At 39.0% G+C, this 24,832-nt stretch overlaps 15 non-coding genes across 15 annotated transcripts; all 15 read left to right on the top strand.

Annotated features, from left to right (window-relative positions):
* Positions 1–6,006: 6,006 nt before the first annotated feature.
* TRNAS-AGA (transfer RNA serine (anticodon AGA)) lies at positions 6,007–6,087 on the top strand. Its single transcript has one exon. It is a non-coding gene; the product is annotated as a tRNA-Ser (tRNA).
* A 312-nt stretch (positions 6,088–6,399) lies between these two features.
* On the top strand, positions 6,400–6,480 carry TRNAS-AGA (transfer RNA serine (anticodon AGA)). Its single transcript has one exon. It is a non-coding gene; the product is annotated as a tRNA-Ser (tRNA).
* Positions 6,481–13,988: 7,508 nt separating this feature from the next.
* TRNAS-AGA (transfer RNA serine (anticodon AGA)) lies at positions 13,989–14,069 on the top strand. The gene has a single exon. It is a non-coding gene; the product is annotated as a tRNA-Ser (tRNA).
* A 1,817-nt stretch (positions 14,070–15,886) lies between these two features.
* TRNAS-AGA (transfer RNA serine (anticodon AGA)) lies at positions 15,887–15,967 on the top strand. Its single transcript has one exon. It is a non-coding gene; the product is annotated as a tRNA-Ser (tRNA).
* A 407-nt stretch (positions 15,968–16,374) lies between these two features.
* Positions 16,375–16,455, top strand: TRNAS-AGA (transfer RNA serine (anticodon AGA)). The gene has a single exon. It is a non-coding gene; the product is annotated as a tRNA-Ser (tRNA).
* Positions 16,456–17,096: 641 nt separating this feature from the next.
* On the top strand, positions 17,097–17,177 carry TRNAS-AGA (transfer RNA serine (anticodon AGA)). The gene has a single exon. It is a non-coding gene; the product is annotated as a tRNA-Ser (tRNA).
* A 437-nt stretch (positions 17,178–17,614) lies between these two features.
* On the top strand, positions 17,615–17,695 carry TRNAS-AGA (transfer RNA serine (anticodon AGA)). The gene has a single exon. It is a non-coding gene; the product is annotated as a tRNA-Ser (tRNA).
* Positions 17,696–18,372: 677 nt separating this feature from the next.
* TRNAS-AGA (transfer RNA serine (anticodon AGA)) lies at positions 18,373–18,453 on the top strand. The gene has a single exon. It is a non-coding gene; the product is annotated as a tRNA-Ser (tRNA).
* Positions 18,454–19,403: 950 nt separating this feature from the next.
* Positions 19,404–19,484, top strand: TRNAS-AGA (transfer RNA serine (anticodon AGA)). Its single transcript has one exon. It is a non-coding gene; the product is annotated as a tRNA-Ser (tRNA).
* Positions 19,485–19,895: 411 nt separating this feature from the next.
* On the top strand, positions 19,896–19,976 carry TRNAS-AGA (transfer RNA serine (anticodon AGA)). The gene has a single exon. It is a non-coding gene; the product is annotated as a tRNA-Ser (tRNA).
* Positions 19,977–20,985: 1,009 nt separating this feature from the next.
* TRNAS-AGA (transfer RNA serine (anticodon AGA)) lies at positions 20,986–21,066 on the top strand. The gene has a single exon. It is a non-coding gene; the product is annotated as a tRNA-Ser (tRNA).
* A 389-nt stretch (positions 21,067–21,455) lies between these two features.
* TRNAS-AGA (transfer RNA serine (anticodon AGA)) lies at positions 21,456–21,536 on the top strand. The gene has a single exon. It is a non-coding gene; the product is annotated as a tRNA-Ser (tRNA).
* A 612-nt stretch (positions 21,537–22,148) lies between these two features.
* TRNAS-AGA (transfer RNA serine (anticodon AGA)) lies at positions 22,149–22,229 on the top strand. The gene has a single exon. It is a non-coding gene; the product is annotated as a tRNA-Ser (tRNA).
* Positions 22,230–22,549: 320 nt separating this feature from the next.
* On the top strand, positions 22,550–22,630 carry TRNAS-AGA (transfer RNA serine (anticodon AGA)). Its single transcript has one exon. It is a non-coding gene; the product is annotated as a tRNA-Ser (tRNA).
* Positions 22,631–24,462: 1,832 nt separating this feature from the next.
* On the top strand, positions 24,463–24,543 carry TRNAS-AGA (transfer RNA serine (anticodon AGA)). Its single transcript has one exon. It is a non-coding gene; the product is annotated as a tRNA-Ser (tRNA).
* Positions 24,544–24,832: the final 289 nt, after the last annotated feature.

The following is a 24,832-nucleotide window of genomic DNA, read 5'->3' as shown; positions in this document are numbered from 1 at the left end:
TATTGATCATATCTTCACACTTAGATGCTTAATTGACCAAACTAAGGCTCGCAAGAAGAAACTATATTGTTGTTTTGTGGACTTCCGCAAAGCTTCAGACACAATCCCTAGAGAGCAGTTGTTTGATAGGCTTAAGAGCTTCAGGATACCAGATGACATGGTTTGGGCCATCTACGCACTATATGAACAGGTGTCCGGGTGTGTTCAATGCCCAAGTGGCCTATCCGATAGTTTCACTAGCACTATTGGTGTAAAACAAGGTTGCCCCCTATCTCCGACTCTTTTTGGGATCTACATTGATGAGATCACAAATTTTATTGCTCGTAAGGGAGGCAATGCAGTAGTCCTTGGGGATACACAGGTGTGTATCCTACTACCGACGACATAGTTTTGCTCTCTGAATCTGAACACGACCTACAAAGGCACCTTAATGCCTTAGATGACATTTGCATACAACGAGGATTGGTAGTGAATCTAGGGAAAACTAAAGTCCTTATCTTCCACACGTCGGCCCAAGTTAGAGCTAAGTGTCTCCTAACTATCTCCCATAGCCCAGTTGAGGTGGTTGGAACATATGTCTATCTCAGAGTCACTTTCAATGCCCGCTTAGGTAAATTTTCAATGACACAAGCAACGAAGGATAGAATTACGAGAGGACATGCATCCCTCTCGCTCCTCGAGAGACAATGTCATCAAGCATACTTCCAAGAGCCACGAACCAAAAGGGTGGCTCCTTGACTCATAGTGACTCCCTCTCTCATGTATGCATCAGCGGTTTGGGCTCCAGGACTACCATCATTCATGTGGACACAATTAGAGAGACCATTGGTGATGATGTTATCACGCCAACTCCGAAGCAAATCGTCAGTCCCACATGACATTATTAGGGCTAAGTTCACTCTACCCCCTATGTTAGTAGAAGCACTTCTCAACTTGTAGTCTTTATCCACAGGATACATAACCAACCACTTGATAGAATATCCCATCAAGCCTTTAAGGCTTCTGGAGCACTTTATGAGTCCGGCTATACTAGCTCATGGTATGGCATGATGGTGAGTTGGCTTCTTGCCAACGGTCTAGACATTAATAACCTCCCCCCCCTTAAGTACAACCACACGACTGATAACACTTTAATCTCTCATGAGGACCGTAATAAAGTAATACGCCAAGAAATATGGCAAATTTATACTCGGTATAAATGGATCACCCCACTAGAGTCACTCCCATCTAAAATGTCGTACTATAAGGAACACTTTATGCACTTCTCTAAGTATGGTTTTATTACGCGGTCAAGATATCTAGATGTATTCTTACCACATGCACTAAGGGTTGCCATTGGTCAACTTGGAATATCATCTCACCAACTTGAGATTGAGAATGGACGTACTAATGGAGTCCCTAGGGAGGAAAGGATATGTAGGTTATGCCACATAGAGATAGAGGATGAGTACCATTTTACATGCAAATGCCCCACCTATGCCGAGATAAGGGCAAAATACCAAGACATACTTGGTTCCTCTCCCACCCTCCCTAAACTATTAGATACACTAGATATAAAGAAATTAGGTAGAGACATCTTAGAATTGAAACAACACAGAGAGAATAAGTTACAAAACATTGATATGTTTACCAACATATAACAAATGAAGTTTTTCAGGAACATGGGGAGACAATGAATGTCGACACACCTGCACCACTCGGGGTTTTCCTTGATGAAGCAGAAAATCAAAGAAGAACCAAACTCCCTCGGATGTTAGGTTTCAAAGCAACCCGACAAGATGTCGAAGCAATAAAGAAAATAAGGGAACGTGAGCTACACCGCCTAGAAGCAATGGCGGGGGCACTCTATAGACCGGAACCATGGGTCACACCCACACCAAAAACTTTTGACCTCCCACTTCTTTTTGAGAGTCTTGGGTGGAAATGAAATTAGGCTTAGTGCAAAGTTTTGTACACTACTAGAAGTCTTTTAGCTTAAGTTATTTTCTTTTATTTTAGTTTTGATGATTGGATAAACACTCATTTTTGTTGTAAACCAACTGTCTCATGGGCCAATTTTGGCCTTAAAAGACGTTAATATATCTTTCTTTCATTCTTTCTCTCTCTCTCTCTCTCTTTTCGTAAATAATGGTTTTCCTTACGAAAGAAAAAACACCACCATGACTAACTTACAACAAACTATAGAACCCCTTCTATCTAGGGATCTAAAGAAAACTACGACACCAAACTCAATGCCACCCTACACACCAATTCAAATGGCGAATATGATGATATGTGACCTTGCAGAGTTCTCTCTCTTCCTGGTTGAGATTTCGTGACTTCTCTAGCACAGTCAATTGCCACAAAAAAAGTCCTTTTAACTTTAGAACATATTTTCTCACCCCCACTTGCGGATAAAAAATGAAGGCATTCTGCATATTCCAATTGAACCATAGCCCCCAATACCTCAAGAACTCAAAAATAATTTGAGAATGAGGCATTGGTTCATTGTTCTCCATATGTGCAAAAACCCAATTGAAGGAAGATAGACGTACTCCGGTTAGAGACATCCACACTAAACTGATACACCTCCAAACCATCCTTGCCATCGGGCAGGAAATAAATCGATGCCTACTATGTTCCAATTCTACCGAACAAAAGAAACACAATCCTTTAGTAATGTTTCTATTTTTTAATGCATCTCCCAATGGTAAAGCTCCAATCATAACTCTCCAAACAAATACCTTGGCTCGTAGCATTAATTGAGAACACCAACCTGCCTTGATCACATGAAGCCACCAAGTAATGGGCTTATGAAACCCCCATATCTTTATAACCCTTTCTTCCAACCACTTATGTTTGTTAATCAACGTGTGATAAGAAACATTTGTTGAGATCATAGTCAATCTGTTATTTCCAACGAACCTCCAATCAAGCTCTTGAGATCGCCCATCTAAATAAGGAATTGGCTCATACGAAGATAGTATTTGTTGCAACTTATCCCAAATAAAGGTATAACCTTTTGGGATACGAAATGTTGATCTAATTGTTCGAAAAGCCATTAAATTTCTTTGTGACACCAACATAGCATCCTTAATTGTTACCAATCCCAATCTAGCCATCCAATTAAATTGAAGGTTAAAAATTTTCTTACCTTCCCCACTTCAACAACCTTGATGTCGCCAAAACCTCCATTTGTAATGAATTGGCACATACCCTTTCTTGTGGGGGATGCCATTCCGCAAAATCTAACATACATTGCCATTATGTAAACAAATGATCAACTGTCATAGACCCTGCACATTTGACATCCCTATCAGAATTAATTACATTCCACCAATTTGCTTCAACCTTCATGTTTCCAAGCTGTATTCCGTTCTTTTCTATAAAGTACGCCACCATTTCTATCCAAGGTTGTACACCTTCAAACATAAATCGAATGAAAGTAAATCGACGAGCCACCATATGCTCATATAGATTTAATATTGATACCCTGCCAAGACGCTTCGGAGTACAAAGATGATCCCATGCCAACCACGACAAGGCACTTTTCCCTTTTCTTTTCCATAACAACATTCGCATTGAGCGTGTCAATATTTCAAGAGATTCCTTTGACCATGGGAGCAAAGGAAGATAATAAGATACCATAGAGACCATAATCGATTGGACCACCTTAAGTTGTACGTGAAAAGGCCAAATTTGAGACCTCCAATACATAAACTTATCCTCCAACCTTTTGGACACCCACTCAATAAGTTTCACATGAGAAACTTCCACCCCAATTGAATATCCAAGGTGACGAAAAATCATACCATGATGTACTATCCTTCCTGACCATCCCAACCCCAACACATCTTGTTCTGTACATGAAATGAGGACAGATTTATGTATATTAATTCTCAACCCTGAAGCATTTGAAAACAATTCCCACACATCTCTTGTCTTACTAATATTTTCCCGATTACGTGCCAAAAACATAATATGGTCATCTGCTAGAGCTTGAACAATACATGGCTTCCCTGATGGCAACCTTAGTCCAAGCAATTCTTCCTCCATAGCCATATTGTGTAACTTAACAAGAATAGGATGTGTCACAATAGTGAATAGTAAAGGACTTACCGGGCATCCTTGTCTAATTGACCTCCGAATAGAAATTGGTTGTGTTACTCCTCCATTAAACATCACATGTGAAACTGAACCCTCCCCTAATGTGTATATCAACTTAGACATACGATCACGAAAACCCATATGAGACATCAATTGATTTATAAACGACCAGTCCACATTATCATAGGCTTTCTTGATATCCAATTGTGGCAACACCAATTCTTGCTTCGAATTCTTTGCATAGTCAATTGCCATTTGAACATTTAAAATATTATTTAAAATGTCTCTTTTTGCTAAAAACCCAGATTGAGCATTATGAATAATAGAAGGTAAAACCTTATGCAACCTATTGGCTATCACTTTTGCAAAAATCTTGTACATTCCCCCCATCAATGAAATAGGCCTCCATTGAGCAAAGGAAGATGGAGAAGGCACCTTTGGCAAAAGTTTTATCAAACCAATCTTCCAAGAATGAGGCATTTCCCCTGATGTCCACACCTTCTGAAATAAAACCGTAAAAGGCCCCTTTAACTTAATCACATATTTCTTAAATAGTTTATTTGTTAATCCATCCCACCTAGGACTCTTATCATTAGCAAGATGTGACATGACATGTTCCACCTCATCCTTTGAAATATTAGCATCTAATAATTGTGCCACATTATACGATACATGATTTTTCACTCCATTAAAAAATACATCTCTATCCTTTTTAACATTATAATCGATACAAACTTATACATCCAACAATTGTGTATAATAGTCTATGCATTTCTTCACAATTTCTTGAGGATTGGAACACGTGATACCAATTTCCTCTAACCTTAACACATTATGTCGTCCATGTGATTCATGAAGGTCATGAACAAACATCTGTGATTGACAATTAACATCATCCACTTCTTGTCCTAGACGATGTAGTCTAGTATGTTGATAATCTCTCTCTCTCTCTCTCACTTTGTCTCTGTCCTGCTTGCCTTACATACACACAAACACGGACGATTCATTTCCTCTGCACAACATCAATTACCCTTCCCATTTCTTTTCAATCTTAAACCAATGATAGAGTATTCAAGAAGATGAAGTTAAACCATTTTGAAGTCAACGATTTTTCTTTAATACATGAGATTCTCTATTTTCAATGTCCTTTAACTTGACGTGGATGTGACAAAGTGGTTATTGGGCATGACTAGAAACCATGTGGGTTCACCCGCGTAGGTTCGAATCCTACTATTCACGAAGATCATGGAAAAGACCTATTGTTGGATATACTAGGCTATTTTTGTAAAAACTAGAAAGCTATGTTGCCGTAGATTGGATTGTATTTAAACAAACCTTTTGTAACTTAGTCAATAGGTTGATGTAATTTTATCTCCTCCTAATATATCTTCTGGTTCGAAGCTCTCTCTCTCTCTCTCTCTCTCTCTCTCTCTCTCTGTCCTTCTTGCCTTACGTATGCACACACATGGACGATTCATTTCCTCTGCACAATATCAACTACCCTTCCCATTTCTTTACAATCTTAAACCAATCATAGAATATTCAAGAAGATGAAGTTAAACCATTTCGAAGTCAACGATTTTTCTTTAACACATGAGATTCTCTATTTTCAATTTCATTTGACCTCACATGGATGTGCCGGAGTGGTTATCGGGCATGACTAGAAATCAACCTTTTCTGACTAAATCACTAGGTGGATGTAATTTCATCACCTGCTAATAAATCTTCTTGTTCAAACCTCCCTCTCTCCCTCCCTCTCTCTCTATCTCTCTCTCTCTTTCTCTCCCTCCTAATTGCCTTACTTACATATACAAATACTAGTTACTTCCGTTGCACAACATCAGGTACACTTCCCATTTACTTACAATCTTAAACCAATGATACATGATGTTTTCTATTCTCAATGTTATTGAGCCTCATGTGGATGTGCCGGAGTGGTTATCGGGCATGACTAGAAATCATGTGGGTTCGCCCACGTAGGTTCGAATCCTACCACCCACGAACATCATGTAAAAGACCTAATGTCGAATATACTAGGCTATTGTTGTAAAAACTAGAGAGGGATGTTGCCTTACATTGCATATGTCTCTCTCCTTCTAATATATCTTCTAGTTCCAAGCTCTCTCTCTCCTGCTTATCTTACGTACACATAGTCGGTTTACTTCCTCTGCATAACATCACGTACGTTTCCCATTTCTTTACGAACTTAAAACAATGATAGGATATTCGAGAAGATGAAATTAAACAATTTGGAAGTCAACGATTTTTCTTTAATGCACAATATTTTCTATTTTCAATCTCATTTGACCTGACGTGGATGTGCCGGAGTGGTTATCGGGCATGACTAGAAATCATGTGGGTTCGCCCGCGTAGGTTCGAATCCTACCATCCACGAAGGTCTTGTATAAGGACAATTGTAAAAACCCATCACACATACTAGACTAGTGTTGTAAAATCTAGAAAGTGATGTTCATTTAGGTTACATCGTATTTAAACCAACCCTTTGTAACTAAATCACTAGGTGGATGTAATTTTATGACTTGTTAATAAATCTTCTTGTTCAAAGCTCTCTCTCTCTGTGTCTCTGTTTCTTTCTCTCCTGATTGCCTTACTTACACACAGACACACTAGTCACTTCAGCTGCACAACATCACGTACGCTTCCCATTTATTTACCTCCTAAACCAATGATACATGATATTATGTATTTTCAATGTTGTTGGGCCTCATGTGGATGTGTGGGAGTGGTTATTGGGCATAACTAGAAATCATGTGGGTTCGCTCGCGTTGGTTCAAATACTACCATCCACGAAGATCATGTAAAACACCTCTGGTCGGATATACTAGGCTATTGTTGTAAAAACTAGAAAGGAATGTACCCTTCAATTAGATCATATTAAAACAAACCTTCTGTAACTCAGTAACTAGATGGATGTGCTTTTATCTCCTGCTAATATATCTTCTAGTTCTCTCTCTCTCTCTCTCTCTCTCTCTCTCTTGCTCGCCTTACGTACACACACAGACGATTCATTTCCTCTGCACAACATCAATTACCCTTCCCATTTCTTTACAATCTTAAACCAATAATAGAATATTCAGGAAGATGAAGTTAAACCATTTCGAAGTCAACGATTTTTCTTTAATACATGAGATGGTCTATTTTCAATTTCATTTGACCTCACGTGGATGTGCCGGAGCGGTTATCGGGCATGTCTAGAAATCAACCTTTTGTAACGAAATCACTAGGTGGATTTAATTTTATTACCTGCTAATAAATCTTCTTGTTCAAAGCTTCCTCTCTCCCATAGCCCAATTGAGGTGGTTGGATCATATGTCTATCTCAGAGTCACTTTCAGTGCCCGCTTAGGTAAATTTTTGAAGGAACAAGCAGCGAAGGATAGACTTACAAGAGGACATGCATCCCTCTCACTCCTCGAGAGACAATGCCACCAAGTATACTTCCAAGAGCCACAAACTAAAGGGTGGCTCTTTGACTCATTAGTGACTCCCTCTCTCATGTATGCATCAGTGGTTTGGGCTCCAGCACTACCATCTTTCATGTGGACGCAATTAGAGAGACCATTGGTGATGATTTTATCACGCCAACTCCGAAGCAAATCGTCAGTCCCACATGACATTATTAGGGCTGAGTTCACTCTACCCCCTATGTTAGTAGAAGCACTTTTTCAACTTGTAGTCTTTATCCACAGGATACATAACCAACCACTTGATAGAATATCCCACCAAGCCTTTAAGGCTTCTGGAGCACTTTATGAGTCCGGCTATACTAGCTCATGGTATGGCATGATGGTGAGTTGGCTTCTTGCCAATGGTCTAGACATTAATAACCTCCCCCCCCTTAAGTACAACCACACGACTGATAACACTTTAATCTCTCATGAGGACTGTAATAAAGTAATACGCCAAGAAATATGGCAAATTTATACTCGGTATAAATGGATCACCCCACTAGAGCCACTCCAATCTAAAATGCCGTACTATAAGGAACACTTTATGCACTTCTCTAAGTTAGGTTTTATCACGCGACCAAGATATCTAGATGTATTCTTACCACATGCACTAAGGGTTGCCATTGGTCAACTTGGAATATCATCTCACCAACTTGAGATTGAGAATGAACGTACTAATGGAGTCCCTAGGGAGGAAAGGATATGTAGGTTATGCCACTTAGAGATAGAGGATGAGTACCATTTTACATGCAAATGCCCCACCTATGCCGAGATAAGGGCAAAATACCAAGACATACTTGGTTCCTCTCCCACCCTACCTAAACTATTAGATACACTAGATATAAAGAAATTAGGTAGAGACATCTTAGAATTGAAACAACACAAAGAGAATAAGTTACAAAACGTTGATAATAATGTTGCTAATGTTTACCAACATGTAATAAATCAAGTTTTTCAGGAACAGGGGGAGGCAATGAATGTCAACAGACCTGCACCATGAACTACACGGCCTAGAAGCCATGGCTAGGGCACTCTATGTATCGGGACCATGGGTCACACGCATAAAAAAACTTTTGACCTCCCACTTCTTTTCACAAGACTTGGGTGGAAATGAGATTACGCTTAGTTTTTGTACACTACTAGAACTCTCTTAGCTTAAGCTATTTTCTTTTATTTTAGTTTTGATTATTGGATAAACACTCATTTTTGTTGTAAACCAATTGACAATGTCTCATGGGCCAAATTTGGCCTTAGAAGACGTTAATATATCTTTCTTTCTTTCTTTCTCTCTCTCTCTCTCTCTCTCTCTCTCTCTCTCTCTCTCTCTCTCTCTCTCATCGTTTTCTACGTTCTATAGCTCGTTGGAAAGCTCTTTGAGAGAGCTTTCTAAAGAATGTTCATTTACTGAATTCCATTACCGTGGCGAGAAGTTATGAGCATTTTCATCCGGAGCCATCTTTGCCCCACGGTTCCTCAAACGGAAGGTAGATTTTGAAGCCCTAAATCGAGTGAAAGGTACATTCTCTCTCCTTCCCTCTTTGTCTCTCTTTTCCCGTACGGTTTATCCCTACAATGGCAAATACTCGTAAAACCGCCGCAAAGTTTGGGGGTATGATTGATAATGAGCCGAGATCACCAACAAATCTCGATTCTAATGCAACGGACAAAATGCTTATGAGTCACTTGATTTCTCTTCAAGAAACCATAAAAAAGCAAGGTGAAGAGATTAGGATGTTAATGAAAGAGAATACTAAGCTCCAAAGTGTTGTCATTGAGAATGAAAGTCTTAAACAAGTGGTTGCAAAACTTCAAGAAGAGATTCAAGAATGTAAAAGAGCTTCATTTGAAACAAATGAGCGCCTTAACAAGATTGAGTTAAAGGAAGCATTAAAAGAAGAAAAATTGGATACGATGAGGCGGGATGTAAGTGAGATGAAAAATGTATGTACAACGAAGTCATGGGCCGATGTATGTGGTGGGGATGTGTTATCAAACTCATCTAATATGCATGTGATGCATCAAGAGAAGAATATAGAAAGCATAGATGTCCGAGAATTGAAAGAACGCGAACGACGATCAAAGAACATTGTCGTCCGTGGGATTAAAGAAGAGAGTATGGAAACACCCGCATCCCTTGGAAAGGCCATTGGTGAATTTTTTAGCATGCATTATGGGATGTCAGATGTGAATGTATATGGGGCACACCGAGTTGGGAAACATGGTGTTACTCGCTCCGGAGAAAGGCCTATTGTATGCACAATGACAGATGATACAAAGCGGCGGATCATACTCGAAAATAGTTGGGTATACCTCAAAGGTACACAATGCTTTGTGAGTGAAGATCGTACTATCTCACAACAAAATGCTCGTCGTAAAGCATATGAAGAAAGATTGAAAAACAAGGTTAAGGATGTGCCTAAAGATGGAAATGTAGGCAAATAGGGACACGTGATCTATGAGACTAACCCACGCCTTTTACGACTATGCTTTTGGAATTGCAATGGATACCCATGGAATGCGGGATTTGGCATAGAGGAGTTCACCAATGACTCGGATATCACACTTCTTGTTGAAACATGGGAGCATGATACTCAAAGGATTCAAGGTTTAGGAAACTATAATGTACACTCTTTGATATGGAAGAAAAATCCAAGACAAAGAAGAGGACAAGGAGGGGTGGCATGTTTGATTAAGAAGGAAATAGAGAAATATGTGTCAATCATAAAAAATGATGAAAATAAATGCTACATATGGCTCAAAATAGAAACACCTAATGATTTGCCCACTTTTGTTGTTGGATGTTACATTCCTCATCAAGATTCTAACTTTTATGCTTGTTTGGATAAAGATCAACCGTTTGCCAATCTAGAAGATGATATTGCTTATTTCAAATCCAAAGGGGAAGTTATTGTCTTTGGTGACATGAATGCTCGTACAAGAAGTTTCCAACTTGATTCAAAAGAATCTTTCATGCCACATATCTCAAGGATGCAAGAGGATATGCAAATGTATAACCGCTCTTCTAGCGATGAAAAAGATCCGAACCAATTTGGGAAGTTACTCCTACAAATGTGCAATAGTACCGGATTGCTTATTGTAAATGGTATTTCCTTATGGCCCAACACTAATGGTTTTACATGTAGAAAATACAACGGAAATAGTGTGATTGATTATGTGCTACTTTCCGAAGGTATTTTGGATCGTATACATAAATTCTCACTTGGTGAATGGACACCGGAATCAGATCATAGGCCTTTATGTATTGATCTCAAATGTATGCATAGGTTTGATTGTGAGAAGGCTATTGAAGATAATAAACAACCGCACTTGAGCATGAACCTTAAGCGAGCACCCATGTATTCCAAGATGGTTGAGGATATGTTACAAATGACAAAGATACAACATGGTGCCACACTAGAATGCAAATGGGAAGCTTTCAAGAAAGTCATTCTCTCATGTACAAACAAATGTTTTTCGACCAACCGCACATCTTGGAAATGCACCAAGAAACTTAGGAAAAAATGGTTTGATAAAGAATGTCGTGAAGCTCGAAAGTGCCTTATGGTTTTGGATGTAGTTAAGGATAAAGAGAATTACCAAAAGCATTTGCATGAGTATAAAAGGCTTATTCAAAGAAAGAGAAGAATATGGGAAGTTACTCAACAATTTATCCAAACGCAAGAGAAAGCACATGCATGTGCTAAATTTTGGGGAAATCTAAAGGGAAAACGTGTTGAGAGTTATGGTGACTTAACTCTTCACGACTTGTCTATGCATTGTAAGAATTTATATGAGTTATCTCTTGCCGGAAAGATGATGTGTTATGGTTCTCTTTCACATATGCCTTCCTTCTTTACAATTGAAGATATATGCATAGGACTTAAGAAATTGGCCTCTCGAAAGGCAAGCGATCTTCAATGTATAAAGGCTGAAATGCTCAAATGGACGGGAAAGGAAGCACATATATGGATAAGCGATATGTTTAATGATGCATTGCAAAATGGTATGCCGTACGATTGGACTACAAATTGGATCAAACCTTTACATAAAGGTGGAGATATAAATAATGTAAACAACTATCGAACCATCATGGTTGGCTCATTAATGGCAAAACTATTTGGATGTATAATGGAATCAAAGATAAGTGTATGGGCTGAAAAAAGTGGTAAGAGAGCTTATGGACAAGCTGGCTTTCGGAAACACCATAGCACCATTGATCACCTTATCACCCTCCGAGTATTAATGGAGGAAAGTCGCCTTAGAGGTAAAGGTTTATATTGTTGCTTTGTAGACTTCAAGAAAGCTTTTGATATGGTACCTCGTGAGCATCTTTGGAGGCGAATGGAAGAACTTGAGGTGCCAAGTGAATATATGCTTGCAATTTCCCGAATTTATGAGAAGGTTATATGTTGTGTGCGCATGAAAGATAAACTTTCAGATTTTTTCAAAAGCACTATTGGTGTTAAGCAAGGATGCCCACTCTCACCAACACTATTTGGTCTATGCATTGATGAATTGGAAGAAATGGTTACCAAGTTTGCAAAGGAAGAATGTGTTGAAGAAGTTGCCATTGGGAATGTTGTGATTATGCTTTTGCTATATGCAGATGACGTAGTGCTTTTTGCAAATACTTTAGGAGATGCACAAAAGCTTATGAAGGCATTGGAAAAATTTTGCATGCATACTAAATTAAGTGTCAATAGCTCTAAAACAAAGATTATGCTTGTGAAGAGCCAAAAAAGAGATAAACCATGCATTATGTACAACAATGAGCCACTTGAATGTGTGGAAAGCTTCAAATATCTTGGCCTTGAAGTTCCTTCAAATCATAGATGGAATGAATGTGCTACACGCCGCTTAGAGGCGGGCAAACGAGCATACTATGCATTTGAGAACACATGCAATCTTGGAGATATTAAGTGTTGGGTCATCAAGAAATATCTTTTTGACACTTTGGTGACACCAGTTCTTCTCTATGGGGTGGAAGTATGGGGCGGTAGCATCCCTAAGTCTATGTGGAAAGAGTTTGAAAATGTCCAAAAGCATTTTCTTACCAAGTTTCTACAAGTTAAGAAACAAACGCCCTACACCCTGCTCCTCCTTGAGACGGGATCGCTTCCCATTGAGATCGTGGCCATGGAAAGGGTTGTTGAATACATGCTTAAGGTTCAAAAAAGTCCCTCACATCGACTTCCTAGAATTGCGTGGGAACCAAGCAAAAAGATCCAAAAGACGCATAAAAGCAAAATTTTGTGTTCCGGTTGGATGCAAGATATAGAAAAATGGTTTGGTAGATGGGATGCGAGACACTTGCTTCATGATGCATCATTAGATTCCTCTGTAAATGAGGCATTTTTGCAACGCCAATGTATCATGACATGGGACAAATGTGGAGGCTCACGCTTCACACATTATACTACACATGTTGCACCTAACTACAAAACCATATTCTTTGCGGAACGGGGAAATCGTACACATCCATACATGTTAGAGCGCATACCGTTATCTGCCATTCGAACCATTGCTTCCATGCGACTTAGCTCACATGCATTGCGATGTGAAACAGGGCGTTGGGGTACAAGTGATGAGAGTGGTCGGCTATGCACACTTTGCCCTAAACAAGTTCGCGAGTCTGAGTATCACACTTTGATACAATGCTCTGCCTTTGATCATATTCGACCATGCTTTCCACATCTCTTCGATCGAGCCCAATCTTTGCATGAATTCCTCTCACAACCACAATGTGCACTCTCGATTGCAACATTCATTGGTAAAGTTCTTGAACATCGAGAGTCACTACTCACTTTCACACGTATCACGTGAAATGTAATATTTTTGGTCTCATAGGTCATATTTGATCTCCGAAGACGATAATATAATCTATCTATCTATCTCTCTCTCTCTCTCTCTCCTGATTGTCTTACTTACAAATACACACACTAGTTACTTCCGTTGCAAAACATCACGTACACTTCCCATTTATTTAAAATCTTAAACCAATGATAATTGATATTTTCTATTTTCAATGTTATTGGGCCTCATGTGGATTTGCCGGAGTGGTTATCGAGCATGACTAGAAATCATGTGGGTTCGCCTGGGTAGGTTCGAATCCTACCACCCACGAACATCATGTAAAAGACCTACTGTCGAATATACTAGGCTATTGTTATTTAAACTAGAGAGGGATGTTGCCATTACATTGGATATGTCTCTCTCCTACTAATATGGTTCCAAGCTCTCTATCTCTTACTCACTCTCTCTCTCGTGCTTATCTTACGTACACATAGTCGGTTTGCTTCCTCTACATAACATCACCTACGCTTCACATTTCTTTACGATCTTAAAATAATGATAATATATTCGAGAAAATGAAGTTAAAACAATTTTTCTTTAATACACAATATTTTCTATTTTCAATATCATTTGATCTCACGTGGATGTGCCGGAGTGGTTATCGGGCATGACTAGAAATCATGTGGGTTCGCCCGCGTAGGTTCGAATCCTACCATCCACGATGATCTTGTATTATGGACAATTGTTGGATATATTAGGCTAGTTATGCCTTGAAATCATGTGGGTTTGAATGCTACCATCCACAAAGATCACGTACAAGGACTATTGTCACACATACTTGACTAGTGTTGTAAAGACTAGAATGGGATGTTGCCTTAGGTTACATGATATTTAAACCAACCTTTTGTAACTAAATCACTAGGTGGATGTAATTTTATGACTTGCTAATAAATCTTCTTGTTCAAAGTTCTCTCTCTCTCTCTCTTTGTTTCTCTCTCTCCTGATTGCCTTAGTTACACACAGACACAATAGTCACTTCAGCTTCACAACATCATATACGCTTGCCATTTATTTACTCCTAAACCAGTGATACATGATATTATGTATTTTCAATGTTGTTGGGCGTCTTTTGGATGTGCCAGAGTGGTTATCGGGCATGACTAGAAGTCATGTGGGTTAACTCGCGTAGGTTCGAATCATACCATCCACGAAGATCATGTAAAAAACCTCTTGTCGGATATACTAGGCTATTGTTGTAAAAGCTAGAAAGGGATATTCCTTTAAATTAGATCGTATTAAAAAAATAATTCTGTAACTTAGTCACTAGGTGGATGTAATTTTATCTCCTGCTAATATTTCTTCTGGTTTCGTGCTCTCTCTCTCTCTCTTCCACACATCGGCCCATGTTAAAGCTAATTGTCACCTAACTATCTCCCATAACCCAATTGAGGTGGTTGGATCCTACATCTATCTCGGAGTCACTTTCAGTGCTCGTTCAGGTAAATTTTCAATGACACAGGCTGCGAAGCATAGATTTACGAGACGACATGTATCCCTCTCACTCCTAGAGAGACAATGCCACCTAGCATACTTTCAAGAGCCACGGACTAAAGGGTGGCTCTTTCACTCATTAGTGACCCCCTCCCTCATGTATACATCAGCGGTTTGGGCTCTAGGATTACCATCTTCCATGTGGACGCAATTAGAGAGACCATTGGTGATGATGTTATCACGGCAACTCCGAAACAAATCGACAGTACCACATGACATTATTAGGTCTGAATTCACGTTACCCCCAATGTTAGTAGAGGCACTTTTCCAACTTGTAGTCTTTCTTCATAGGATACATAGCCAACCACATGATAGAATATCTCATCAAGCCTTTAAGGCCTCTCGATCATTGTATGAGTCCTGCTATACTAGCTCATGGTATGACATGATGATGAGTTGGCCACTTGCAAATGGTCTAGACATTAATATCCTACCTCCCCTTAGATACAACCACAAGATTGATAACACATTAATCTCTCATGAGGACACCAATAAAGTAATACGCCAAGACATATGGCAAATTTACACTCGGTATAAAAGGATCACCCCACGAGAGCCACTCCCATCTAAAATGTTGTACTATAAGGAACACTTCATGCACTTCTCTAAGTTAGGTTTTATCACTGGCCCAAAATATCTAGATGTATTCTTACCACATCCACTAAGGGTCGCCATTGGACAACTTAGAATATCATCTCACCAACTTGAGATTGAGAATGGCCGTACTAATGGAGTCGGTAGGGATGAAAGTATATGTAGGTTATCCGAAATCAACCTTTTCTAACTAAATCACTAGGTGCATTTAATTTCATCACCTCCTAATAAATCTTCTTGTTCAAAGTTCTCTCTCTCTCCCTTGATTTCCTTACTTACACATAGACACACTACTTTGTTACGTTGCATAACATCACCTACATTTCCCATTTATTAACAATCTTAAAACAATGATACATGATATTTTCTATTTTCAATGTTATTTGACCTCACGTGGATGTGCCGGAGTGGTTATCGGGCATGACTAGAAATCATGTGGGTTCGCCCGCGTAGGTTCGAATCCTACCATCCACGAAGGTCTTGTATATGGACAATTGTCATATATATTAGGCTAGTTATGCCTCGAAATCATATGGGTTCGAATGCTACCATCCACAAAGACCATGTAGAAGAACTATTGTCACACATACTAGACTAGTGTTGTAAAAACTAGAACGGGATGTTGTCTTAGATTACATGGTATTTAAACCAACGTTTTGTAGCTAAATCACTAGGTGGACGTATTTTTACCACTTGCTAATAGATCTTCTTGTTCAAAGCTCTCTCTCTCTCTCTCTATTTCTCTCTTTTTTAATTGCCTTTCTTACACACAGACACACTAGTCACTTCAACTGCACAACATCACGTACGCTTCCCATTTATTTTCATCCTAAACCAATGATACATGATATATATCTATTTTCAATGTTGTTGGGCCTCATGTGGATGTGTCGGAGTGGTTATCGGGCATGACTAGAAATCATGTGGGTTCACCCGCGTAGGTTCGAATCCTACCATCCACGAAGATCATGTAGAAGACCTACTAGGCTATTTTTGTAAAAGCTAGAAAGGGATGTTGCCTTAGATGATATTGTATTTAAACAAACAGTTTGTAACATAGTCACTAGGTCGATGTAATTTTATCTCCTGCAAATATATCTTCTAGTTTCGAGCTCTCTCTCTCTCTATCTCTCTCTCTCTCTCTCTCTCTCTCTCCCTCTCTCGTTGTCCTGCTTACGTCACGTATGCACACACACGGACGACTCATTTCCTCTACACAACATTAGCTACCCTTCTCATTTCTTTACAATCTTAAACCAATAGTAGAATATTGAAGAAGATGAAATTAAACCATTTCGAAGTCAACGATTTTTCTTTAACACATGAGATTTTCTATTTTCAATTTCGTTTCAGCTCACGTGGATGTGCTGAAGTGGTTATCCGAAATCAACCTTTTCTAACTAAATCACTAGGTGCATTTAATTTCATCACCTCCTAATAAATCTTCTTGTTCAGAGCTCTCTCTCTCTCTCTTGATTTCCTAACTTACACATAGACACACTACTTTGTTACGTTGCATAACATCACCTACATTTCCCATTTATCAACAATCTTAAACCAATGATACATGATATTTTCTATTTTCAATGTTATTTGACCTCACGTGGATGTGCCGGAGTGGTTATCGGGCATGACTAGAAATCATGTGGGTTCGCCCGCGTAGGTTCGAATCCTACCATCCACGAAGGTCTTGTATATGGACAATTGTCATATATATTAGGCTAGTTATGCCTCGAAATCATATGGGTTCGAATGCTACCATCCACAAAGACCATGTAGAAGAACTATTGTCACACATACTAGACTAGTGTTGTAAAAACTAGAACGGGATGTTATCTTAGATTACATGGTATTTAAACCAACGTTTTGTAACTAAATCACTAGGTGGACGTATTTTTACCACTTGCTAATAGATCTTCTTGTTCAAAGCTCTCTCTCTCTCTCTCTCTCTCTCTCTCTCTCTCTCTCTCTCTCTCTCTCCCTCTCTCTCTCTATTGATTGCCTTACACACAGACACACTAGTCACTTCAACTGCACAACATCCCGTACGCTTCCCATTTATTTTCATCCTAAACCAATGATACATGATATATATCTATTTTCAATGTTGTTGGGCCTCATGTGGATGTGCCGGAGTGGTTATCGGGCATGACTAGAAATCATGTGGGTTCACCCGCGTAGGTTCGAATCCTACCATCCACGAAGATCATGTAGAAGACCTACTAGGCTATTTTTGTAAAAGCTAGAAAGGGATGTTGCTTTAGATGATATTGTATTTAAACAAACAGTTTGTAACATAGTCACTAGGTCGATGTAATTTTATCTCCTGCAAATATATCTTCTAGTTCCGAGCTCTCTCTCTCTCTATCCCTCTCTCTCTCTCTCTCTCTCTCTCTCTCTCTCTCTCCCTCTCTCTCTCTCTCTCTCTCTCCCTCTCTCGTTGTCCTGCTTACGTCACGTATGCACACACACGGACGACTCATTTCCTCTGCACAACATTAGCTGCCCTTCTCATTTCTTTACAATCTTAAACCAATAGTAGAATATTGAAGAAGATGAAATTAAACCATTTCGAAGTCAACGATTTTTCTTTAATACATGAGATTCTCTATTTTCAATTTCGTTTCAGCTCACGTGGATGTGCTGAAGTGGTTATCCGAAATCAACCTTTTCTAACTAAATCACTAGGTGCATTTAATTTCATCACCTCCTAATAAATCTTCTTGTTTAGAGCTCTCTCTCTCTCTCTTGATTTCCTAACTTACACATAGACACACTACTTTGTTACGTTGCATAACATCACCTACATTTCCCATTTATTAACAATCTTAAACCAATGATACATGATATTTTCTATTTTCAATGTTATTTGACCTCACGTGGATGTGCCGGAGTGGTTATCGGGCATGACTAGAAATCATGTGGGTTCGCCCGCGTAGGTTCGAATCCTACCATCCACGAAGGTCTTGTATATGGACAATTGTCATATATATTAGGCTAGTTATACCTCGAAATCATATGGGTTCGAATGCTACCATCCACAAAGACCATGTAGAAGAACTATTGTCACACATACTAGACTAGTGTTGTAAAAACTAGAACGGGATGTTGTCTTAGATTACATGGTATTTAAACCAACGTTTTGTAACTAAATCACTAGGTGGACGTATTTTTACCACTTGCTAATAGATCTTCTTGTTCAAAGCTCTCTCTCTCTCTCTCTCTCTCTCTCTCTCTCTCTCTCTCTCTCCCTCTCTCTCTCTATTGATTGCCTTACACACAGACACACTAGTCACTTCAACTGCACAACATCCCGTACGCTTCCCATTTATTTTCATCCTAAACCAATGATACATGATATATATCTATTTTCAATGTTGTTGGGCCTCATGTGGATGTGCCGGAGTGGTTATCGGGCCTCTCTAGAAATCATGTGGGTTCACCCGCGTAGGTACGAATCCTACCATCCACAAAGATCATGTAGAAGACCTACAAGGCTATTTTTGTAAAAGCTAGAAAGGGATATTGCCTTAGATGATATTGTATTTAAACAAACAGTTTGTAACATAGTCACTAGGTCGATGTAATTTTATCTCCTGCAAATATATCTTCTAGTTCTGAGCTCTCTCTCTCTCTCTCTCCCTCTCTCGTTTTCCTGCACAACATCCCGTACGCTGAAGTGGTTATCGGAAATCAACCTTTTCTAACTAAATCACTAGGTGCATTTAATTTCATCACCTCCTAATAAATCTTCTTGTTCAAAGTTCTCTCTCTCTCCCTTGATTTCCTTACTTACACATAGACACACTACTTTGTTACGTTGCATAACATCACCTACATTTCCCATTTATTAACAATCTTAAAACAATGATACATGATATTTTCTATTTTCAATGTTATTTGACCTCACGTGGATGTGCCGGAGTGGTTATCGGGCATGACTAGAAATCATGTGGGTTCGCCCGCGTAGGTTCGAATCCTACCATCCACGAAGGTCTTGTATATGGACAATTGTCATATATATTAGGCTAGTTATGCCTCGAAATCATATGGGTTCGAATGCTACCATCCACAAAGACCATGTAGAAGAACTATTGTCACACATACTAGACTAGTGTTGTAAAAACTAGAACGGGATGTTGTCTTAGATTACATGGTATTTAAACCAACGTTTTGTAACTAAATCACTAGGTGGACGTATTTTTACCACTTGCTAATAGATCTTCTTGTTCAAAGCTCTCTCTCTCTCTCTCTCTCTCTCTCTCTCTCTATTGATTGGCTTACTTACACACAGACACACTAGTCACTTCAACTGCACAACATCACGTACGCTTCCCATTTATTTTCATCCTAAACCAATGATACATTATATATATCTATTTTCAATGTTGTTGGGCCTCATGTGGATGTGCAGGAGTGGTTATCGGGCATGACTAGAAATCATGTGGGTTCACCCGCGTAGGTACGAATCCTACCATCCACAAAGATCATGTAGAAGACCTACAAGGCTATTTTTGTAAAAGCTAGAAAGGGATATTGCCTTAGATGATATTGTATTTAAACAAACAGTTTGTAACATAGTCACTAGGTCGATGTAATTTTATCTCCTGCAAATATATCTTCTAGTTCTAAGCTCTCTCTCTCTCTCTCTCCCTCTCTCGTTTTCCTGCTTGCCTTACGTACGCACACACACGGACGACTCATTTCCTCTGCACAACATCAGCTACCCTTCCCGTTTCTTTGCTATCTTAAACCAATAATAGAATATTCAAGAAGATGAAGTTAAACCATTTCGGAGTCAACGATTTTTCTTTAATACATGAGATTCTCTATTTTCAATTTCGTTTCAGCTCACGTGGATGTGCCGAAGCGGTTATCGGAAATCAACCTTTTCTAACTAAATCACTAGGTGCATTTAATTTCATCACCTCCTAATAAATCTTCTTGTTCAAAGCTCTCTCTCTCTCTCATGATTTCCTTACTTACACATAGAAACACTACTTACTTCTGCTGCATACCATCACCTACACTTCCCATTTATTAACAATCTTAAACAAATGATACTTGATATTTTCTATTTTCAATGTTATTGGGCCTCATGTGGATGTGCCGTAGTGGTTCTCAGGCATGGCTACAAATCATGTGGGTTCGTCTGCGTAGGTTCGAATCCTACCACCCACCAACATTGTGTAAAAGACCTAATGTCAAATATACTAGGCTACTTGTTGTAAAAACTAGAGACGGATGTTGCCTTTCATTGGATATCTCTTTCTCCTACTAATATATTTTCTGGTTAAAAGCACTCTCTCTCTCTCCTGCTTATCTTACGTACATATAGTACTTCCTCTGCACAACATCACCTACGCTTCCCATTTCTTTATGATCTTGTAACAATGATAGGATATTCGAGAAGATGAAGTTCAACCATTTGGAAGTCAATGATTTTTCTTTAATACACAATATTTTCTATTTTCAATGTTATTTGACCTCACGTGGATGTGCCGGAGTGGTTATCGGGCATGACTAGAAATCATGTGGGTTCGCCCGCGTAGGTTCGAATCCTACCATGCACGAAGGTCTTGTATATGGACAATTGTCATATATATTAGGCTAGTTATGCCTCGAAATCATGTGGGTTTGAATGCTACCATCCACAAAGACCATGTACAAGGACTATTGTCACACATACTAGACTAGTGTTGTAAAAACTAGAACGGGATGTTGTCTTAGGTTACATGGTATTTAAACCAACCTTTCGTAACTAAATCACTTGGTGTACGTATTTTTATCACTTGCTAATAGATCTTCTTGTTCAAAGCTATGTCTCTTTGTTAATTGCCTTACTTACACACAGACACACTAGTCACTTCAGCTGCACAACATCGCGTATGCTTCCCATTTATTTTCATCCTAAACCAATGATACATGATATATATCTATTTTCAATGTTGTTGGGCCTCATGTGGATGTGCCGGAGTGGTTATCGGGCATGACTAGAAATCATGTGGGTTTGCCCGCGTAGGTTCGAATCCTACCATCCACGAAGATCATGGCTATTTTTGTAAAAGCTAGAAAGGGATGTTGCCTTAGATTATATTGTATTTAAACAAACAGTTTGTAATATAGTCACTAGGTGGATGTAATTTTATCTCTTGCAAATATATCTTCTAGTTCTGAGCTCTCTCTCTCTCTCTCTCTCTCTCTCTCCCTCTCTTGTTGTCCTGCTTGTCTTACGTACGCACACACACGGACGACTCATCTCCTCTGCACAACATTAGCTAGCCTTCCCGTTTCTTAACAATCTTAAACCAATAATAGAATATTCAAGAAGATGAGGTTAAACCATTTCGAAGTCAAGGATTTTTCTTTAATACATGAGATTGTCTATTTTCAATTTCGTTTCAGCTCACGTGGATGTGCCGAAGTGGTTATCGGAAATCAACCCTTTCTAACTAAATTACTAGGTGCATTTAATTTCATCACCTCCTAATAAATCTTCTTGTTCAAAGCTCTCTCTCTCTCTCATGATTTCCTTACTTACACATAGACACACTACTTACTTCCGCTGCACAACAACACCTCCACTTCCCATTTATTAACAATCTTAAACCAATGATACATGATATTTTCTATTTTCAATGTTATTGGGCCTCATGTGGATGTTCCGAAGTGGTTATCGGGCATGACTAGAAATCATGTGGGTTCGCCCGCGTAGGTTCGAATCCTACCACCCACGAACATGATGTAAAAGACCTAATGTCAAATATACTAGGCTACTTGTTGTAAAAACTAGAGTGGGATGTTGCCTTACATTGGATATCTCTTTCTCCTACTAATATATCTTCTGGTTCCAAGCTCTCTCTCTCTCTCTCTCCTGTTTATCTTACGGACACATAGTTAATTTAGTTCCTCCGCACAACATCACCTACGCTTCCCATTTCTATACGATAATGAAACAATGATAGGATATTCGAGAAGTTGAAATTAAACCATTTGGAAGTCAACGATTTTTTTTAATACACAATATTTTCAATTTTCAATATCATTTGACCTCTTGTGGATGTGCCGGAGTGGTTATCGGGCATGACTAGAAATCCTGTGGGTTCGCCCGCGTAGGTTCGAATCCTACCATCCACGAAGGTCTTGTATAAGGACAATTGGCACATATATTAGGCTCGTTATGCCTCAAAATCATGTGGGTTCGAATGCTACCATCCACAAAGACCATGTAGAAGGACTATTGCTACACATACTAGACTAGTGTTGTAAAAACTAGAACGGGATGCTAATAAATCTTCTTGTTCAAAGCTCTCTCTCTCTCTCTCTCTCTCTCTCTCTATTGATTGGCTTACTTACACACAGACACACTAGTCACTTCAACTACACAACCTCACGTACGCTTCCCATTTATTTTCATCCTAAACCAATGATACATGATATTATCTATTTTCAATGTTGTTGGGGCCCATGTGGATGTGCCGGAGTGGTTATCGGGCAGGACTAGAAATCATGTGGGTTCGCTCGCATAGGTTCGAATCCTACCATCTACGAAGATCATGTCAAAGACTTGTTGTCGGATATACTAGACTATTGTTGTAAAAACTAGAAAGGGATGGTCTCTTAGATTAGATCATATTCAAACAAACCTTTTGTAACTGAGTCACTAGGTGGATGTAATTTTATCTCTTGCTAGTATATCTTCTGGTCCTGAGCTCTCCCTGTCTCTCTGTCTCTCTCTCCCTCTCTCTGTGTCCTCCAAGCTCTCTCTCTCTTTCTCTGTCTCTTTCCTGCTTGCCTTATGCACACACACACACACACACACGATTTGTTTCCTCTGCACAACATCAATTACCCTTCCTATTTCTTTTCAATCTTACCCAATGATAGAATATTCAAGAAGATCCATTTAAACCATTTTGAAGTCCACGATTTTTTTTAATACATTAGATTGTCTATTTTCAATGTTGCTTGACCTCACGTGGATGTGCCAAAGTGGTTATCGAGCATGACTAGAAATCATGTGGGTTCGCTCGCGTAGGATCGAATCCTACTATCCACGAAGATCATGTAAAAGACCTACTATCGGATATACTAGGTTATTTTTGGAAAAACTAGAAAGGGATGTTGCCTTAGATATATTGTATTTAAAGAAACAATTTGTAACGTAGCCACTAGGTGGATGTAATTTTATCTCCTGCAAATATATCCTCTAGTTCCAAGCTCTCTCTCTCTCTCTCTCTTGCCCTCTCTCGTTGTCCTGCTTGCCTTACATACGCACACACACACGAACGACTCATTTCCTCTGCATAACATCAGCTACCCTTCCTGTTTCTTTACAATCTTAAACCAATAATATAATATTCAAGAAGATGAAGTTAAACCATATCGAAGTCAAAGATTTTTCTTTAATACATGAGATTGTCTATTGTCAATTTCGTTTCAGCTCACGTGGATGTGCCGAAGTGGTTTTCGGAAATCAACCTTTTCTAACTAAATCACTAGGTGCATTTAATTTTATCACCTCCTAATAAATCTTCTTGTTCAAAGCTCTCTCTCTCTCTCATGATTGCCTTACTTACACATAGACACACTAGTTACTTCCGCTAGACAACATTACCTACACTTCCCATTTATTTATAATCTTAAACAAATAATACATGATATTTTCTAGATTAGTGTTGTAAAAACTGGAACGGGATGTTGCCTTTGGCTGGATGGTATTTAAACAAAGCTTTTGTAACTAAATCACTAGGTGGATGTAATTTCATCTCCTGCTAAAAAATCTTCTTATTCAAAGCTCTCTCTCTCTCTCTCTCTCTCTCTCTCTCTCTCTCTCCTAATTGCCTTACTGACAAACAGACACACTAGTCACTTCCGCTACATAACATCACCTACGTTTCCCATTTATTTACATCGTAAACCAATGATACATGATATTTTCTATTAAATTGAATGTCATTTCACCTGACGTGGATGTGCCGTAGTGGTTATCGGGCATGACTAGAAATCATGTGGGTTCGCCCGTGTAGGTTCGAATCCTACCATCCACAAAGATCATGCAAAAGACCTACTAGCGGATATATCTTAGATTAGATCATATTTAAACAAACCTTTTGTAACTTAGTCACAAGGTGGATTTAATTTTATCTCCTGGTAATATATCTTCTCTCTCTCTTTATATACCTCATGAGCATCTTTGGAGGCGAATGGAAGAACTTGAGGTGCCAAGTGAATATATGCTTGCAATTTCCCGAATTTATGAGAAGGTTATATGTTGTGTGCGCATGAGAGATAAACTTTCAGATTTTTTCAAAAGCACTATTGGTGTTAAGCAATGAT

The sequence above is a fragment of the Azolla caroliniana genome, unplaced genomic scaffold, assembly GCF_043228905.1.
Source record: "Azolla caroliniana isolate FFs.n. ecotype wild unplaced genomic scaffold, voAzoCaro1.0.p SCAF_4, whole genome shotgun sequence".
Lineage (NCBI taxonomy): Eukaryota > Viridiplantae > Streptophyta > Polypodiopsida > Salviniales > Salviniaceae > Azolla > Azolla caroliniana.
The sequence above is the reverse complement of the archived record's forward strand: the minus strand, read 5'-3'. Positions and strand labels throughout refer to the sequence as shown.